The sequence below is a fragment of the Ictidomys tridecemlineatus genome, chromosome 4 (genome assembly GCF_052094955.1).
Source record: "Ictidomys tridecemlineatus isolate mIctTri1 chromosome 4, mIctTri1.hap1, whole genome shotgun sequence".
Lineage (NCBI taxonomy): Eukaryota > Metazoa > Chordata > Mammalia > Rodentia > Sciuridae > Ictidomys > Ictidomys tridecemlineatus.
Genome location: NC_135480.1, coordinates 184,477,373 through 184,498,517, shown reverse-complemented (window position 1 = coordinate 184,498,517; position 21,145 = coordinate 184,477,373). Strand labels below are relative to the sequence as shown.

At 39.3% G+C, this 21,145-nt stretch overlaps 1 long non-coding RNA gene across 1 annotated transcript in view; it reads right to left on the bottom strand.

Annotated features, from left to right (window-relative positions):
- The window catches only part of LOC120889863 (uncharacterized), a 101,417-nt gene extending 83,112 nt beyond the window's left edge, over positions 1-18,305 (bottom strand). The window contains exons 1-2 of the long non-coding RNA XR_013437262.1: positions 18,186-18,305; positions 15,895-15,967 (exon numbers count right to left, since the gene is read on the bottom strand). This is a non-coding gene — a long non-coding RNA (uncharacterized LOC120889863). The remainder of the gene's footprint in view (positions 1-15,894; positions 15,968-18,185) is intronic.
- Between the last annotated feature and the right edge of the window lie 2,840 nt (positions 18,306-21,145).

Sequence of the window (21,145 nt, the reverse complement as noted above, 5' to 3'; positions counted from 1 at the left end):
ATTAGCTTGATTTAATCATTACATTGTACATCTACATGAAAACATCACATTGTACCCCATAAATGTTTATGACAAGGATTTGTTCATCAAAAGTAATAAGTATTAATGATGTCATTACACATATCAATAAAACTTCATAATTTTTAATGATATAGCACAATCTGAACACAACCTCTGTTCTTATTTTTAAAGTGCAACTTTAATGCACTCTTGCTAGACTTTTCCCAACCAGATGTTCTCTGATAAGCCTCCCCTGTCTTCCTGGCAGATGCTACTGTGGTATATATACACAATGGGGTTTTATTCAGCCATAGAGAAGAATGAAATTGTGCCATTTGCTGGTAAATGGGTGAAAAGGAAGAACATGATGCTAAGTGAAATAAGCCAGCTCAAAAAGTCAAGGGCCAAATGTTTTCTCTCCTATATGGAAGCTAGAGCAAAATAAGGGGAAAAGATGGTGGTGGGGGCGGAGAGATCCTATGAACACAGAAGGGACATCAGTGGATTGGAAGAAGGTGATTGAAGTTAAGGGAGGAGGGATGAAGGAGGAGAGGAGGGATGGGAAAAGGGAGGAACAGTGGAATGACATTGACCAAATTAGTCTGTGTATGTTTATGAATACACCACAGTGAATTTCACCTTTATGTATATCTAAAAAGCATTAATAAAAAGTCTTTTTGGGAAAAAAAAAAACCCAGTTTGTAGGATAGTGTAGTATAGTGTGTGACAGAGGGGACACCTCTAATCCTTCCAGTTATTAACAGCACAGTCTTGGAACATTAAATAAATACAATTATCATCTGTGAAATGGAGTAATGGTAACATATCTGATAAGTTAGAGGATCTATGAGACCAAGGACCCAAAAGAGGAAAAACAAGTATGGATCATAAGATGTAATGCTTTGTTCTACTGAACTGAGAGTCCAGTAGAGCAGAAGAAAAAGTAGGAAATAACGTGAAGCACAAAGGTCGCAGAGCTTAATTCTACCTAGAGATATTTCAAGACACTTTCCTTAGGAAAGTAGATTTGAAATGAGTCTTTAGGACTGGATAGAAATTTTCTAAGAGGTCAAAAGGAGACAATAGTATAGCAGATATAATTTTTTTTTTAAAAAAGACATTGGTTTTAGGACACTGGTCTATCCATTGACATGATTGGTTCATAAGTGAATTTTTGAGGGCTGAGATATATAATTATAAAAATTGGAAGAGGAATAAAATATCAAGATGAAAAATCCTACTATATGGGATTTTTTTGTAATTCTGCACTAAAAGGAAAGATCTATCTAAATAAACACACGGAAGGAACAGCGGAGGCCTGTTTATAAAGGAGAGTGTCATGATCATCTCTAGATGTAGAAGTTCCCTCTGGAGATATTAAGTTGGGCTGAAGCAGGGTGAGACTGGAGGCAAGAAGACCACAACTGGGGGCAGGGAGAAGATGTTGTGGAGATTCTGGTAAGGAAAGACCGAGAGGATAGGGGTGGAGGGAACACTGACAAAAAAGGCAGGATTTCGTGACTGATTGAGTGGTAACGAAAATGAAGAGTAAGACTGTCTCCCAGATTACAAATGCCAGTGAAAGGGTGAGCTCCACACTGACCAAGAAAGAGAGAAGAAGATGAGCAAGGGTGAGGGTGGGTAGACATGGGAAATAGTGAATTTGGTTTGAATGAATATGACAGCACTCATGTTAATAAAGTTAAATAGGAGGAATACGTTCAGATGTTCTTCTATAGCACAGGGTGACTACAGTTTACAAGAATTGACATTTTATAAAGAACTAGAAGAAAGGAATTTGAAAATTTCCAGTACAAAGACATGATAAATGTTTAAGAAGGTGGAAATACTAGCTCACTGTCATCAGTCCACATGGTATATATGTATCAGATGATCATCTTGTATTTCATAAATCTGTGCAATTGGTATATGTCAATTAAAAATAAAAAAACCTGTAAAATGCAGATGAAACATTTCAGTAACTACAGATATATGTCCCTACTTTATAGGGTAAAAACTCAGGGGGGAAAAGCATCTAAGGGTAGCTACTTGATGTCAGAATGTCCTTGGAAGAAGTGTCTTAACAGCAAATACAGTGGTTATTTTCTGAAACTGAACTGCTTTTACGACCATGTTTCTTTCCTCATTAAGCAAACTGTGTTTAGGGCCATATACCCAGTTGTGCTCAGGAGCATTTCCACTATGTGAGGTCCAAATGAGATGAGTCTACACCACGGTGAAATACATGGCATTGGTCAAATAAAACAATGTCTTGAAATTGCTTTGAAGCTACTAAGGAGCATTGCTTTTCTTTTTTAAAATTTTTATTATGCATAAAGTAATTATACATAATAGTGAGGATTCATTGTAACATATTTATCCATGCAAATAACATAATAATATAATGTGGTCAATATTTCTCCCTAGTATTTCCCCTTTCCCTTCCTTCCTCCCTTCTCCGGTCTCTTTCCTCTACTCTTCTGGTAGGAACATCAGTTTCTTCTCTCTTTCTTTCTCTCCTTATAGAAGGGAACCACAGAAATAGAATCAGAAGTTTAGGGGCCAATAACCATAACTAGCACATTGTCTGACATATAATAACTATGCAATTAATATTTGGTGAATAAACTGCTCAGGGAAGACACACACAAATTAAATAGACTCTACATCCCAAGAAGGCTGCAGGAGACCACAAGAATATTTTTTCAATGTACAAATGATTTCCAAAGATGGAACAATCAGATTTTTGTCAATGGTGGCATGTCAACTCGGTCACATCTCAAGGTAACCACCAGGGAGGTTAAAAGTGAAAACTTGAAATTCTCTTTTTTTTTTTTTTTCAAGGAGTAGACTAAATATTCAAGGAGGGGTGAGTGGTGAGGCTTCTCTGAAACAGGGAAATGCTGCATCAGGCCATAAACCTGTGGTACAGTTTAGTGACTGTGTTTAAATGGATGCTTCCCATTGCCTTATGAGATCCGGAAAAGCCATAAAAATTCATGGCCTACTTGTGGCTGAGCTCTAATAAAGGAATAATCGGTGCTTTAAGCGAGGGGTAATGGGAGGTACAGTGGGAGATTTACTGGAGCAATAAGGGCTGCAGAAAGAGAGTAGGTTTTTCATGCCAATTACACTGACAGACTACAGAGCAAGACTTTACTGACACACACCTGCAATCCTGTTCTGTTAAGTGACAAGGTGAGATCCTTAGTTCTTCCTTCTCCAGCACTTGAGGAATCAAAAAGCACTGGAGTTGGACTCAGGTCTTCAGTCACCAAAGTTAATAAAGCTCCAGTCAGGTTCCCGTAGGAGACCACCTGGCATGGTGAAAGGACCATGGGATTGGGGTTACAAAGAACTCAGCTCTGTCTCTTTCTAGGAGAATTTACTAAGGCCCCAATCCCTGTCTATTGCCACGAGACCTACGGTGCCTCACTGTGGCCACACGGCTAACTGCTCGACTCCACATGTGGCCACAGGAATTGCTTTGGCCAATGGAGTGTGGGTTGAGGCGATGCGTGGTGCAGTCCAGAAGCACTTGGGAGCCCTGGGGAAATCGTTCATTGCTTTGCTTTCCCTTTCTTTTTTCTTTTTTTTTTTTTTTTTTTTTTTTTGATTTGTTGGGTTTATTTTATTATTTTTTTCTCTTTTTTTTATTGGTTGTTCACAACATTACAAAGCTCTTGACATATCATATTTCATACATTAGACTGAAGTGGGTTATGAACTCCCAATTTTTACCCCAAATGCAGATTGCAGAATCACGTCGGTTACACATCCACATTTTACATACTGCCCTATTAGTAACTGTTGTATTCTGCTACCTTTCCTATCCCCTACTATCCCCCCTCCCCTTCCCTCACATATTCTCTCTCTACCCCATCTACTGTAATTCATTTCTCTCCTTGTTTATTTTCCCATTCCCCTCACAACCTCTTATGTGTAATTTTGTATAACAATGAGGGTCTCCCTTCATTTCCATGCAATTTCCCTTTTCTCTCCCTTTCCCTCGCACCTCATGTCTCTGTTTAATGTTAATCTTTTCTTCCTGCTCTTCTTCCCTGCTCTGTTCATAGTTGCTCTCATTATATCAAAGAAGACATTTGGTATTTGTTTTTTAGGGATTGGCTAGCTTCACTAAGCATAATCTGCTCTAGTGCCATCCTGCAAACTCCTGCAAATTCCATGATTTTGTCATTTTTTAATGCTGCGTAATACTCCAGGGTGTATAAATGCCACATTTTTTTATCCATTCATCTATTGAAGGGCATCTGGGTTGGTTCCACAGTCTAGCTATTATGAATTGTGCTGCTATGAACATCGATGTGGCAGTATCCCTGTAGTATGCTCTTTTAAGGTCTTCAGGGAATAGTCCAAGAAGGGCAATAGCCAGGTCAAATGGTGGTTCCATTCCCAGCTTTCTCAGGAATCTCCATACTGCTTTCCAGATTGGCCGCAACAATTTGCAGTCCCACCAGCAATGTACAAGTGTACCCTTTTCTCCACATCCTCGCCAGCACTTGTTGTTGTTTGACTTCATAGTGGCTGCCAATCTTACTGGAGTGAGATGGTATCTTAGGGTGGTTTTGATTTGCATTTCTCTGACTGCTAGAGATGGTGAGCATTTTTTCATGTTCTTGTTGATTGATTGTATATCCTCCTCTGAGAAGTGTCTGTTCAGGTCCTTGGCCCATTTGTTGATTGGGTGATTTGTTATCTTATTGTCTAATTTTTTGCCTACATCATGGGAACAAATTTTTACCCTCACACTTCAGACAGAGTCCTAATATCCAGAGTATACAAAGAACTCAAAAAATTTGCTTTCCCTTTCTATCAGGAGAGCGATGCATTCTAAACCAGCCTGAATCTAAAACAAAGACATGTGGAGCAGAGTCACAGATACCTCAGATGCAGTGGTAGACATATAATATGAACAAGAATTAAAATCTTGTTCCGAGACACTAATACATCAGAGTTGTTACCTCTGTGCAATATAGTGGTAGCTGCCTGACACCCAGAGAGTGACCTTGGAAATCACTCAAACTGACTCAGACTCTTGGTCTTCTTCACTGGAGACTCTATACCCACTTGTATGATTTTGTAGAGATCAAATGAGATTTTTCACACCATGCAAGACAGAAGTCGTTCAATGAATGGTTATTAGTATGATTTCTAATTGGCTACTCAAATAGAATGGTGAGGCTGGTAAAAGAGAGGGAGTTGCTCTCTCAACGTGTGTATTTCTGGTTAACTATGTTTCCATTGCTTGTTGCTGTGGAGCACCCGGGCCTAGGTGGCAATCAGTGGTAAATTGGACATTTATGACACTCTCTTCTAGGACCAGGGAGGAAAAAAAGTCTCTCAGACCTTTTTATTACAGCCTTCACAAGCTGTGAAAGAAATAGCAGCAGGTTCACTATCACCCCATTACACGCCCAGTCAATGGAACGCTGCTTTTTCCTTACCTGGGGTGACAGTCAAGCAGCTAAAAGCTGGCTCCTGTGGCCCTTTGCCCACAGCCATGCCACCATGAGAGTCAGGACATTGTGCTCATTGCAGTCACAGCAATACAACCTCACCTGGGCCCAGCCACTCACCGTGCACAAAGCCTCCGTGGTGTTCATTTTGATTTTTACAATACGAGGTTGCCATTCATTCACCCACTTATTCAACCAACAGAGTGTCAGCTTCAGAGGCTCTGCCTTCGTAAAGGTGGGTATTAGTGTACGACTGACAATTTATTCACCAGGGATTGCATTTACTCTGCAAATATTACTCTGTTTCCATTTCATGCTGGACACGGTAAGTCAATGAAGATTAAAAAAAAAAAAAAAAAAAAAAAAAACAAATAAAGCCTGTTCTCATCCCTCAGGGAGCACACCACTACCAGAGGATAAAGACATAGAAACCACCCTGTCTCAAAGGTCATAGCAGAACTGCCACCATAGAGGTTTGAAAATTGTGGAGGCACCCACTTGAATCAAATGTTTGAAAGATGATATGTCATGAGCTTTGTAATGTTTTTAACAACCAATAAAAAAAATCGTGGAGACACAGAAGAAAGACATGGAGGCTGTCTAGAGAATCAGAAGTCTGTCCCCAGGAAGGGGCATTTGAGCAGTGTTCCAAGAGATGCCTGGGATTTATCAGGTGGAAGAAAGTGGGGTAGAAGGGACTCATGAAAACAAGGTTGAGGCTGGGAAGAGCATCTGTGTACAGCTAGAGCCCTGTGTCCGATGGGGCAACCAGAGGAGATCAAATTCAATAGACAGAAAGAAAACGGGTTCCAAAGAATCTTCAGGGGCAACGGAGTTTGGTTTTACTCTGTCAGGAACTTGAATCTCACATCAAGTATTATAAACACAGGAGACTTATGGTCACTTTTAAAAAAAGAAAGAAAGGAAGAAATCACTCTGGCAACAATATAAAGCACCCATTGAAAGTAAGTCAAGACTAGAGTAAAGCACACTAGTGAAGGGTTATTCCAAAGTCCAGAGTTCTCAGGTCATGTGAGCTCACTCCAGAGTCATGTGCACACCGCTTCGGCTGAGGACATTGTGTCTGTGTCATACCATCTCTGCCCTTCCTTTGGGAAAAGCAAACCCTTAAGAAATGATTCATCTGTTGTAGTTAATTACATTATTGTATTAGCGAAAGAGTCACTTCCCAGGTTTCTCAGACAATCTCTGGACGGTGAGTCCTCCCTCTGACAGGGTTAGATTACCCATGGAAGACTGACGTATTCTATGAGAACCAGAAAAGCAGAGATTTAAAAACAAAAACAAAAAAAAGGTAGGTGTAGACACATTTGTAAATCATCATGCAAAAATCAGAACTTGGTTGAGCTTGGCTACATTTATAATTTACTTTCATGTCACTGCATCTCATGTAGGGAAGACGGGTGAGAACGGGGCACTGTGATCTTCTGAGTACTTTCATCTCCTAATTCTTTAAGTGGCCCTATCCATGTCTTCTCTCCTCTGGCTGATTCCCACAGTCATTCCTTCCTTGGAAACCCTTTTTGGAGTTTGTAGACACCAGGGAGCAGCAGAAGTGCAGTGAGCTGAATATATCATTCATGGCAATGCCCCGGACTTCACCTTCATCCTTAGTAGTAGGCTGTGGCCAAGGGATACGCTTAGCAACTTACAGGCCAAGTTGGGGTTTGAACCAAGTGTAAGGCTGTTTGAGCAACAGGACGGCAGCCACTGTGTATTGTGCCCTAGATACCCAGCAGCAGTATTAAATTAGGATCCCCTATGCCTTCAGCCTGTGAATGTTTGGACAATTAATGAAAGGAGGCTCCTCAGGCTGTAGAGAAACTGCCCCATTCTAGAGCAATCCCGGCTCTCTTCCAGGATCTCCTGATTGGCAGTCCCTCTATGCCAGGAAGGTCACCTCCACAAAGAAAGGCTCAGAGGAGTGAGCAATTCTGGTAAGAAGATAAGTCATCGCTATTCCCCCAAATGATCACTGGAACAATGCAGTCGTTGACATCACATTATAGAAATCTGAGAGATCTGTTCAGGGTCTCTATGCCAAAAGCCCTGAGATTCCTCTTCCAAATCAATCTTTATTTTGCTTTTTTTAATTAGGGCTTTATAGTTATACATACTAGTTGGGTTCATCCTCCTGAGAAACTCATACATACATAGAATTCAATTTCGGTTTATGATTCCGCCCTTTTCCCTCCCACTTTCACCTCCCTACATCCCTCCCCTCCCCCATTTTCCTTTTACTCTACTAGATTTTTTTTTATCACTCATCCGTTTATTCATATTTGATAGGCTCTTTTAACTTATGCCTACAGGTGAAGTTGCCGTGACATATTTATATATGCACGTGACATTATTTTTTTTAAGAATTCATTCTGCACTGCCTCCCCTCACCCATCCCCCCACTCTGCCTCTCAATCTTCTTCTTCTACATTATCGATATGCCCTTTTTTATCTTCTGTGATCACAAGTTGTGAGGTTTCCAACAGAGTTCTCTGAGATAAGAAGGATATATTGTATATTGAGCATCTACTATGTGTCAGTATGTACTATGTGTTTCACATGAATTCCCCCTTATTTTTCACATCTGAAAGGCACAAACCATTATTATTATTCCTACATAGCAGATGGGAAAACTGAGAGACAGTGATCTTTGATGACTAGACCAAAATCACACATCAAGTCAGTTTTAGTGTCCACACTGGAACTTGGAAAGTCAAACATCAAAGTCGACCCTCTTGATCATTCTGATTACTTGCTTCTTCCTGCCTAGGAGTTAAAATTGCCCTTTCATTCTAATTTACAAGTATTTGTAAACTTCAATCTCACTTTCAATTTGTAAGTGAGAAAACAGAGGTGAGAGAGTTTAAGTGACATAGCAAGTGGTGACAAAGTGGCACACGAATCATTGCCTCCTTGAAATTTCTTTAAAAATAATTTCTGGGTACATTATAATTACATATAATAGTGGGATTCATTGTGACATATTTGTACATGCACATAATACCTCCTTGATTTCTGAACTCAAGATATTCACTTTAACTTAAATGATGCCTAAGCTTACTTTATCCTCCCAGAGGGGAAAGAAAAGGTATTAAGAGGGGAGCAAAAAAATATCTATGGAGCTTTTCATGAGCATCAGATAATCTGCTAGGCAATTTATAGTGAACATTCCTTTACTCAAGCAATAACCTGGTGAGGTTGGTGTAATCACTTCCAATTCCAAAATGAGAAAACAGAGGCTTCAGGAGGTGAGATCAACCTGCCTTCGGTTACCTGAAGGTTACAGGTCCTGAGCGATACAGCGGGGACTGGAGACAGGGGCTGTGTGCATATAACTCCCATGCTCCTCAATCAAACATTTAATAGTAAGTTCACCCTTTGAAGGAATGGATTGTACACAGTCCCCTCTTTAACCAGGTCCTCGGTAGGATTAAGGAGTGACCCGGTCTCGAATCAACACAGTCAATCTTCTTCCATAATTCCCTCTCAAGACCCAGACTATTGCAATTCAAACTGAATTTTTAAGCAGTTTTCACGAAGGTCCTGGGTCAAATGGCTTCTGATGTTCTGGGAAGATTCCTCCCTCTGCTTCTATCCCTGACTCTTCTCACCTGGGTACAGCAATGAGAAGCCTCACAATTTATTTAAAGGTCATTCCCCCAGAGAAAACATCTTCTAGACCTTAGTTTGAAATCGCTGGGTGAGTCAGGTTATGTTTTAGGCACAGTGAATCTGTTAAATTACTTCCCAAGTATTTGGAGTTTTGTACAGCACCAGAAGTCTCTGGCCAGAAGCCCCCCGCCCCCCCCCAACTTTGAAATATGTGTACTACAGAGACAATGTTTCTGGTTTCAATGCCCCCAAACAAATTGTCAACACACTGTATCTTTTCTCACAGCTCTTTGATGTACTTGAAGGGGTTTTCTTCCTTGAATAAGAAGCCACAATTCCAAATGTGTTTAAAACAGAAGCCCCTAAACATTTGAAGTTCAGTTCAGAATTCCTAAGCAGAAACTTGGCAAGAAGTTCCAACTTAAAAAAAAAAAAAAAAAAGTCTCCCATCCTGAAGTATCAAATGTATACTCCCCAATAGAAAACAGACTTCATATCCAACTTATCTTGGACTACCATTATTATTCACTGCTTTTCCCCCCACAGAATGTAGGTTTTTTTTTCTTTTTTTTTTTTCAAAAGCACAGTGAGACCATTTAAATGTATTGCTCTCCTCTAGAATTCAACAAGCCCAAGTCTCAAACTCGAACATTTTTTTCTCCACCCGGCGTCCTTTCTTCTTTTTCCACCAACAGCACGAGTCACATTGTCTGAAAACCTAGACATGGACTCCCTGAGGGCCAGGGAGCTCTCCATAATCATCATTATATCCTTCATGCCTAGGCAGTGCTGGCATGTCAGAAATGCTCAATAAGCATTTGTTCAGTGAATAGATTTAAAAGCCATCCCCTCCTCTTCCTGCGCTTTTACTCCTGTGTTGTATCTCTTCAAAGTCTTGTCCATTTTTATTTTGCAAAAGACCAACCCTAATAACAAATATGACCCATTGGATCAGGGTCCAGCCTGTTTAAGATTTTCATCAGAAAACAAAATGAATAGAAAAGTACCCACACAGAATCAGGATAGAGCCTCAAACTAGGAAGCGAGAGGTTTCCAGTCATGGTGTGTCCAAGTGAAGATGAGGAGGACCATTTTAACACTAATAGACCAGGTCTGATTATCATTGACTCTAGATAAAATATTAATCTGTACATATTAAATTCTTTTACACTGTCAAGATAAAATTTGATGGGCCATAGAAAAAAGTTTCTTATCAATGAATGACTATGAACGGTGTCATTCACATGACTATTTCGAGAGTGGGTCCTTAAAGTTCCTTTCAAATCTTTAACACATGGAAGCCACTTACTGAAGCCTCCATAGGTACTCGGATCTCACTTGAGTCAGCGTTCAAGCCAAACTTCAACCATTGGCCTTCTCTTCCATATGTTATCATTAACAGATTAACAGTATTTCATTCAAATCTTTTTCTGGTTTTGAAGTCCCCTGTAAAAATACACATACTTTATCTTCTTATTCATTTATTTATCGCTCCCCTTTCTCTTTCACATATCACTCATTCTTTGTCTCCCATTGTAGTGCAGCCCTTCCACTTGCACTAGATGAGAGTTTTGAAGATCTACAATAGAAAGGAGACTGTGGACTGTCCACAGGTTGGGGTCAGGCCCAGAAGCAAGGCAGCACTTGTCTCCTGCGGGCACCTCCATACACTAGCAAGAATAAGCAGAGACGGAAGGAAGACACATCGTTTACTAAGCAACAGGCATAGACTTAAGCACTTCTGAGAAAGCTGCGAACAAGGGCCATGCCCTTCTCTGGCCCCATTCTGGTGGGGGCAAAAAGTGGTTAGCAAACAAATAAGTGCATAAGTACATGTTATGTCAGAATGTCATGTGTGCTGTGGAGAAAAACAAAGGGAGCAAAGGAGTGCTATAAATTGTCATTTTAAACAGGGCAGTCAGGGAAAGCCTGGCTGAGCAGAGAAATGGTAGAAATAAAAGACTGGGGCATGCTGGTGTCAGAGGGAGTACAGTCTAGGCAGCAAAGCAACTGGTACAGAGGCCTTCAGTCAGGGAAAAGGCTGAAACAGTTACAGAGACAGAAATGGGATGGCATGGTTGGAATAGAGGATGCGGAAGATCAGAAGACCAGTGCGAAGGAAAGGGCTTCAACTTTCACTCTGAATGAGTGTCCATTTGCAAATATCAATTTTTTCCTGATTCTCTTCCACCAGCATAAACCAAACCGATGGTCTCCATGTTTGAAGGTTTCTGGTGAGCTCCAGGAACACAGATATTAATAAGAGACAGGCCTTCTTCAAAAAGGAAACAGATATTTACACAAATGAACCTACAGCAAGGTACAAGTGAGCAAGTATCACCAAGTTACACTCCTGGGGAGCTGAGATTCCTCTCAGCTTGCAGGAGGAGGCAATCCAGCATGACGCATGACGACACTTTCTCCACTGACAGCCCTAGAAGGAGGGGCCGGATCTGAAAATGGGATTTCCAGGCTATCAAACTCTCTAATAAGAGCACAAGTCAAGGGATGGGATGGGAGTTGCTTAACATTTGAGAGAACTGTGGGAATTGACTTGAGTTGGAAGATGCTTGAAGTAATTGAAGATACTTTTAGACAAAGAGATTGAAATGAGATGGTTAAGGTCTTTGGATGCAAGACTTTGAATTGGGGAACCTTTATTAGCTATAAGATATAATATGCCATCTACATTATTTGTAGATATGTACGTTTGTTGAATATTCGTGAAATGTTTCATTAAAGAAAAGTATGCCATAGGTAAGTAGGAACAAAATTGAATTGTCTTTTGGCTACTCAGTTAACATTTTTTAACTGGATAGACTCTTTGAGATAATGTATAGATTAAATAGATAATCTATAGATTAATAGATAAAAACTATTTCTAATCAAAAGCTTGTCCCCTTTTCCTGCAAAATTGTATGATAAGGAAAGTTAGTCCTAGGGGTTTAATATTGACAGCAACATCATGCTCTTAATATATGGTGAATCAGGCTACGTCCCATCTTCTTTCTACCACATCCTTCTTCTCACCTCAACCACATCTTCCCAATACTCTACCAAAGTAAAGTGGAGATGACCTACAATTAGTTCTTCAAATTCAGATCTTTGGCTATCTCAATTGCAATGTACAGATAACATGACTTATTCAACTGATACTCCTCCTGTGTATGGAAAGTAATCTACTTATCCAGAATCCTTCTCAAACTGAATGGGGCTTAGCTATATGATTATAGGCAACATCTTCCAAGTACCTGAAATTCTACATGAAGTCCTTCACCCCACACCTACTTCTCCACAGAACAACAACAACAATACACACACACACACACACACACACACACACACGTAGTTCCCTTTACCAAGAGATATTTTACCCCCACTACACTGTTAGAAAGAATTGTTCCCTTCATTTATTTTGCTCAATAGTTCACAATGAGAAAATCCTGGTTTTTTTCTTTTACTAATTGAACATTGTAACCAGCTCAATGCACCTTTGGCTCTTTCAAAACTATTTCTAATGAAAAGCAAAATTGACAAAGAGCAAGGTATGAGCATCTAACTTTGCCATTTAAGGTAAGTTTTAGGTCTTTACTTCTCTACTTTAAAGCAAGACTAAAAAGTTTAGAAAAATCCTTTTGTTGTTTGACAGTTCATTCAAATGGTGAAAAATAACACACTAACTCTTAAGACTCAACCTTAACCTTGTTGTTACCTCTTTCAGGAAATCCTCTGTAACTACGGTCACCCACCCCTCAAGTCAAGGTCCCATTGAAATTCCATGCGTAGTTTAAGATACCAGTGCCCACAGTGTGTTGTGATAATTACTTTATGTGTCTCTTCTTTTTCATGTGGTTCTCAATATCTTTCAGAGTAAGGAGGGCATAAATGTTTGGTGCATGTTGCCCAAACTAACTCAAGGCACATGCTGTAGTAAATAATTTCTTTGCTACTAATTGATTAAGAGTAATTTGAAGAGAAATAGCTTGGGTGTCAATATTAGGATTTCATATACAGTTTTGTTTTTATAAGAACATGAAAAAAATAGGTTCTAAAATCAAAGAAGCCCATTTATGATATCACATTTCATCTCAAACCTGGAAAAATGAAAATAAGCATTCCATGGATCTATAATTACTTTTATATGCATTTATACAGGTTATTCTTGACTTTATACATTGTGTTTTATTTATTTGAAATATCACACCATTCAATTTAGAACTTTTGGCAAAATAATGCATTAATTATAATGTATCTTTGGGCAAGTCCCATGGTATGTAGGTATCACCATATGTGGGGGCTCTGACAATGAGCGACAATGTGCCAGTATGTATCTTTCACCCCCATAATTTTTCCACTGCCTGTCAAACAAGTAGCTTCCATGTTGTACTTGTGTCTTTCTAAATTAAAATTTCCTTTCCTTATATTAATTAACTGCTTGTGGTTATACAACTATACAGAGGAATGGTGGTACATACTTTACTGTTAACAATTTTCAATTTATTTAAACATACAAAGAACATCCTAAGAGTGGACATGACTCAGCCATCAACCTTATTGCAGGAATGTGGAAGCTGATATTTTCATTTCCAACTATCTGTTCACTCCATTTCTCACCCTACATCCTTATTAAATGAATCTAGCTTTGCATAACTACAGATTAAATAGAGATGCTATCCCCTAAAGTACCCTAACTCCCTTCTAAGGGATTCCTAATTACAAAATTGCTTAGGGCATATTTATTTATTATTATTTATTTCATCTGACATCCTTTCTAAAGAATTCAGTCACTGTATGTGAAGGAATGTATACATACCTGAGTTGATAAATTTTCACACATCAGTCATCAGAATGGTATTTGTACATTTAAAAAGATTAATCACTGACAAGCTTCACTTGGCCAAATAGCTTTAAGGATACTTGTTATTAAAAAAATCAATTATCAGGGGACTGGGGTTGTGGCTCAGTAGTAGAGCACTTGCCTAACACATGTGAGGCACTGGGTTTGAATCTCAGGACCACATAACAATAAATAAATACTATAAATAATAATAATAAACAATAAATAAATATTATAAATAATAATTAATTAATTAAAGGTTATCTAAAAACTAAAAATATTTTTTAAAAAATCCATATCAGAAATTTAACTTAGGATATTAATCCCACTAATGTTTTATCTTCTGGAACCTACGTGTATATACAATCATATGGTAATATATATTCATATATATAAATTAGGATAAAATCATGAGCTCTTTAAAAGGAATCTCAAAATAGGTATGGGAGATCTAAAGAAAAGGAACACAACATCTTTGTAGAGATGGAGTAGGCTGACCAGCATCTTCTAAAACTTTTACATGGGAGCAGAATAATCAGAAACTTTTCACATTGACTGCATTTACCCAAGTCTTCTATAGTTTTCACATTCCAAGTTTCAAATTTCACATTAAACCACACTGATATTCAGGTATTACGTTTCCTATTATTCATGTTAAATTTTAACTGTCTTGTTTTTTAAAGATTTTTTGTATACTTGAGTTTTTTATTGTTGTTGTTGTTATTGTTATCCAAACCTTGCTTCTTATTTTTTGTTATGTTAAAATATACATAACAAGATTTTAAAATATACAGTTCAGTGGCACTAAGCACATTCACATTGTTTGGCCATGATCACCAACATGCATCTCCAGAACTTTTGCATATTCCCCAAACTAAAATTCTGTACTCCCTAGTCCTCCCTGTCTCTGGTACCAGGCAACCATCTTAGTATTTTTCCCTCTTTTTTTTAATTTTTAATAATTTTGTTTAAAGAAGTTTTATTTTTACAGGAAAACTAGGAGGAAGTTTCAGAATTTTCCACATACCCTCTGCCTCCACACATGAACAGCATCCTGCATTATTATCCCACCCGAGTGGGACATTTGCTACAATTGATGAGCCTATATGGACAATTACTCTCACCTAAAATTCACAGTTTGCCCTTGGGTTAACTCTTTGGAACATTTTGGACAAATGTTCAACATTTGGCATCATGCAGTGTATTTTCACTGACCTAAGAATTGATACCTGATTTTGACATAAAATACATTTCATTGTTGTCTATCATACTGAATGGTGGGTTTTATTATGGCATATTTCTATTTACATAAACATGTCATTTGTTCAGTAAAAAGACAATCTTTATGATTCCTTCAACTTCATGTCATCTGCACCTTTAACAATAAGTCTTCACCTGGGTCTTGAAGAAAGTGTTGCCCTGGGAAGGACCAAGCTTGATCTTGGTTTTATGTCTTTAGAACACGCCCATGCACCATTGCCATTGAAATATTCCATTGGCACCAACAGCTACATATCCTCCAAACTGAAAAACATCAAGCCATGCTTTCATCTTGAAGATTTTACAAAGCACACTTATTGTGATTATAGCATTTCATAAATGCCCAAGATTTTATCCACAAAATGAATTGAAATGCCTATGGCATAATTTGTTTTTAAGGATGATGTGCTAACTTCCAGGGATTAGTGTACATTTTTCAATTGTTAAATTTTTTCTTTTTATTTTAATCTATTTAAACATCAGAGACATCTTCAATCTTTCTAAAGCTTTTGGAAATCAAGCTCTTGGCTCGGCCACCTAGCACCTCTTTGCTCTGCACATTCTTCAAACATGGCTGACAGCAACTCAGCCATCTAATCTGCAATCTCTCTCAGCCGTCAGGCTAGCCTGACATTCCATCTGGGCAGAGGGCTCCATCTCCTTTACAGAAAGGCAATATCACTTTACCTTGATTGGACTTCCTTATCCTCTCTCCTTTGAGTTCCTCTCTTTCCTGTTCTTGTACTGATCTGGGGAGAAGCTGAAAGAGAGGCATTTTATAATTTATTCAGTTGACAGTTGACACCTGGTCTTTTTTTTAAAAAAGAAAAAAGGAACAAGAAGAATAAATGACACCAAATGCAATGAAAGGTGCTTCAACTAAGGAAGCCTCGAGGAACTTACGTGAGTAAGAAGTTTTACAGAGAATACTTTTATTTGCAGGAAATTCCCCTCCCCAGTTGGTGAGTCTGTCAATGTTACAAGAAGGGTGGAAGCCATCCCTCTCTAGATGATCTGAGGGATAATGGTGAGCAACCAGGCAACTGATGCATCGTGGAAGACAGTCTTCCACACCACTGCTCCCCCGAAGGCTCTGCCCTGTTCATCTGTCAGTTCAGCAGAGGCTCTGTCTGTGACACCCAGACGCCTGGCGGTAAGTCAATACGTTCCCCTTGAGACAAGGAAAATTCCACAGGTCAGACTTGCTAAACAAGTGGACTCAAAAAGCACCAAGTTCATACAAATGCTGTAGTAAATTAAGATAATGATACTGGCTGTTTATTGTAGATAAAACGTAAATCTATAATAGAAGCATCTAGGAGATTCCAGCACTCGTATGAGTATCTACATCAGAAAGAGCAGTTATGATTGTTCTCAAGGAAAAAAGAAAAAAGAAGAAAAAAAAAAAAAGTCCAAGGCCTGACTAACATTTAGAGATATAAAGCTTTCATATCCTTCAGTCTTCTTTCCTTTGTGATTTCCACAGGATTTTCATTTCCAGAGATATTATACTACTTGCTTTCAAAGGAATTCAATATTTTCATTCAGAAAAGTAATTTCACAGGAAAGTAACACAGAGTGATGTCCTGGGTATTCATTTTCAGAGCCAATCTTACAAAGTCAATTTGTGCTGCAAGGAGCTGGGGCGACATGGAAAGGTGCAGATCTTGTGGATCGGGATTTCTTCCTTCCCACTCCCCCATGCAGGATGCCTTGGACACCCCATAAGCATTTGAAAAGAATTGTCTGGCTTTTAAAACAGAACAAGCTGCCGAGAGATTCCCTTTAATAACATCGCCCAGTGCAACCCAAAGACATTGATCCTGAGCCGGGGACTAGATTATGGCTTCATCCCTTCTGCCCTGTAGTAAAAGTCATATCGGCCAGAACCATCACTATCATTCTGTTTATTTTCTCCCTGTTGTTTTGAGAAATTAGAGGAGAAAGCAGCAAGTCTAAGGTGAAAGATGAGGAGATGAGTTACTTGCTTGGGTATTTCTGTGCAGATAAAAAAAAAAAAAAAAAAAAAAAAAAAAAAAAAGCTAATCCTGATAAAATTCAAGGCTGAAATCCTTCCAGCCCACACCAAGTCAAGGTCAGACATCATTTGCCAATCAAGTTGGAAGCTGACGGAGATTTTCTGAATTGAATCAGAAACCAAGAGAGGGACCCGAGGTAGACAAGAGAAAGGATGCGAGGGGGAAAGAGCTGGAGAAAGGAGAAGCAAAGCCACCACCAGGTAGGGATGAACAGATGGAGAGAATGAGAGCCAGAGATGGAGAGGGAGAAGAAGGAGCTCCTTTCTCCCATTCGGATTCCCTGACAAATTTCAGGATCAAAAGCAAGAAAGAAAAGAAGAAGAAGAAGAAAAAAATCTTGGAGTTTTTCATCTGGCATTTGGGGGCTATTGAAGAACAAGGTCCCTGATGCCAAGGAGGGTTTTCCCTGGGGTTTTCAAGGCAGTGGCATGGCCTAACCTTGAGGACAACATTGTTTATTCGTGGTGGAGAGATAAGCCCGCCAGCCGGGCCCCACCCCCCCATCCAAGCCGAGTGGGCATTACCGGGGAACAAAGGCAGAGCGCTGTACAGCAACAAGCATTTGGTTTTGATTAGAGGATATTCAGGGACTGTGCAAGTTCTATTAAAATAAGCACAAAACCATTTTAAAGGGCTTTTTTTTTCTTTTCTTTCTCTTTCCCCCTTCGGTTTATATTGTTAATCTTTCTTCCTGGACGGCTCCTCACAAATGCCTTTTGTTTTCCTGTGTGATTCTACGTGCCAGGACTCTAAGAAGGGAGGACGGAGGTCCTGTTCTGGCATGCTTTCAAGTTTCTTCCATAGGAGATGAAGGCTTGTTGCTGTGCCTTCAAGGGTATAAATTTAGAGGCCGCCAAAACCGTCCGGAGGTAATTCAAATGCTGGTAAATGTTGGAATCCACCCTGGCCCCCTGCTCCTGTGAATACCCTGGCACTTACCCCACTCAGAGGAAACGAAACCAATTTGGGAAAGCGAAGAGAGAATAAACATGCAATTAAAATGGCCATTTCTCCTGGTTTCTTCCTTTAGTTCTTTTTTTAACACTGCATCCCATTCTATCATCTGATGATGAAACGGGCCCGGTTAATTATAACAACATACAAAAGATCGCTGTCTTTCCCCCACAGTGACTATACTGGCTTTGAATTTTTTTTTGGGGGGGGGGGTGGGGGGTGGGGGGGAGGTGGGGTGCTAGAAATGGGGATAGAGAGGTGGATAAACTTGTAGTAAAGCCGTCATTTTGGAAGAGCCGCTATTTTTATATTGTTTGCAAACCCTTCGCCAGAGTGAACATTTCAGAAATGGCACTTTCCCTTTCAATTTATCCATCTTCCTCCTTTATACATAGATAGACAAATAAAAACGAATCTTTCCAGAGGCAGCATGTATGCCACTTCTCTATATTCTTCAGATGGCTTATTTTTATTCAGCTTAAAGCATAACCTATCATTTTTATTCAAGATTCCATCCAGCCCCTCTCTCTCTGTCTCTCTCTCTATTTCTCTCTCTCTCTCTCTTTCCATGCAAGTCTTCAAGAAGCCCAGCCGCCCTGCTTTGTTCCAGAGACTCTGCTAAAGGCCAAAAGATGGAGATAGCACACCCATCTGGTTTGATTTCACATCCTAAGAGAAGGGGTTGAGAGAGCCCCCTCCAGTGGAAGGAACAAGGTGGCTGAGAATTAGCTTCGCCAGTCTCCTCTTTGTTTGTTTGTGATTAGCTTCTGGTGCTCATCTCAGGAAGACTCTTAATATCCATGGGAAATATACCACTAAACGAAGCTCACCTAGCAAACAGGAAAATGGTTGTCGTGCTTCAAAATCCTTATTGCTGAAGAATTCAATTTGGGTGTCAAGAAAACATTAGCATCTCACTTCTCTCTTCATCTTTTTTTTTTTTTTTCCTATTCTCCTTTTCCCCTCTACTTAATTCTAAACAGTGTGTGAATTCCGTATGTATCAACCTTAAAGCAGCTGCTGGAAAATAACAGCCAACTTGAATATGCCTTAGGAATGGATTCCATGTCAGAATGAAAATTAAGACCTTGACGTCTCGTGGTTTCCAGGATCTCGCCATCGTGTTTGGTGAATAAATACCTCAGGAATACCAAATGGTGGTTGAGGGGAGAAAAAAATGAATATTGAAATTTATAAAATGGCCACTGTCCAAAATAGTAATATTCACAGGGAAGTGTTTTGACATCTGAGATAACCTCCATTTTCTTCAGAGCCGAGCATGCTTGATTTGGTTGGATTGATTTGAACAAACACATTATTACAACGAATCTCCAACTGCTCTCCTCTTTTTTACCCCTTCCATTTTTACAATTACCCAACACTCCAGTCTCAGGATAAGAAAGGGCTTACAGCACCAAATTTTAAATCAGATGATATGGAATGAAAATCCTGGTTTTATCACTTTCCAATCTTACAGTTTGGGGCATCTGAATTAATCTTTCTGAGCCTTAGTTGAGAGCAAAAAAAAAAAAAAAAAAGGAGGTAAAGGAACCAACAATTCCATTCCCACAGAGTAGTGGTAAGGGTTAAATAATAATACATATTATAGGTGACTTATAAAGTAATGGTAATCCTTATAGCTAACATGATTGCATACTTAAAAATTCATTGGCTACAGTTATAAGAGTTTGGTGTATTTTAGTCTATTACCTATTAGGTATGGCTATTGGGACAATTGAATTAGTTCATGTAAATGAAGTGATGCACTGAGGCCTAGCGCATGATCGATGTATTATTCATGGTAATTCTAATAATATCCTCACAATTACCTTCTCCGACTGGAATTGCCATTGGGTTTATTAAACAGATGAGGAAACTGAGGCACATATTACTCATAAAGGAAATAGAGGAGACAAGATTCAACAGATAATCTGGCCCCAAAGCCTATAACTTCAACCATCATAGTATGTCTACAGCTCTTTAAGCTCTGTATAAAGTATAAAATATGACATACATGAATATATAATGTACATGTGTGTATGCAAACACGCACATAGTAGATTTTCCATATTAAAAAATAAAATCTTCTGATTAAGTTTCTACCTCCCAATCCAACCCCACAAGGAAGGAATGAAGGCTACAACTGGGGATTGGCCTGATTTATATTCCAAAATCATCATATTCTCATCTCAGTACCCTTCCTGCCCATATTTTCCTTTCTGGCTGAGGGGGGTTGCTCAGCTGGGCTTTGTGTGAGCTACAAAGCAGCAACAATTACATGAGGGAGTCCAGGAGCATGTTAACCACACACACAAAAAAAAACAGTTGTCATAAACACTGTGCATCTCAATGCAGTGCTTCAGTCTTTACGTAAGATTAATTAAAGAGCAGATGTTCTGTCATACCCTGCGTTAGGTATGGTTATCTTTGAGATTCCAGCTCCTCCATTTGCTGGGTTTTAATTTGCATCATTATGCATTTTGAGCCTGGGGCATGAGTAGTCAAGTGGTAAACATTAGCTATACTGCACTGTATTTCCAAATGCACCTTCACTATTAGGCTGACTAATAGAATTCAATTCTATTTTCAGCCGAATCCTCTCAATTTTCATTTGCTTTTGACACGTTACATGGCAGGAGGAAAGAGCAAGGGAAAATGAGGGAGAGAGAGGCAGCCACAGCACTATTCCTGCACGGGCCTCACGTCTGCAAGAGAGCCCCCTTCTGTTGGGTTTTGGCCATGCACCAGTATGGCCTTCCTTTTACTCCTACCTGGACCTGTCCTAAAATTTCCCCTCCCAGCCTCATGTTAGACGTTGACGCTCCAGATAGAGCAAGAGGTCTCTGCTTTTGTTGTTAGGAATTGGAGGCATCAGAGTGAATTCTGATTTTCTAAATGCAACCACTGAAAATTGATGTCAGAAAACTTTTCAGGCTGTGATCAAA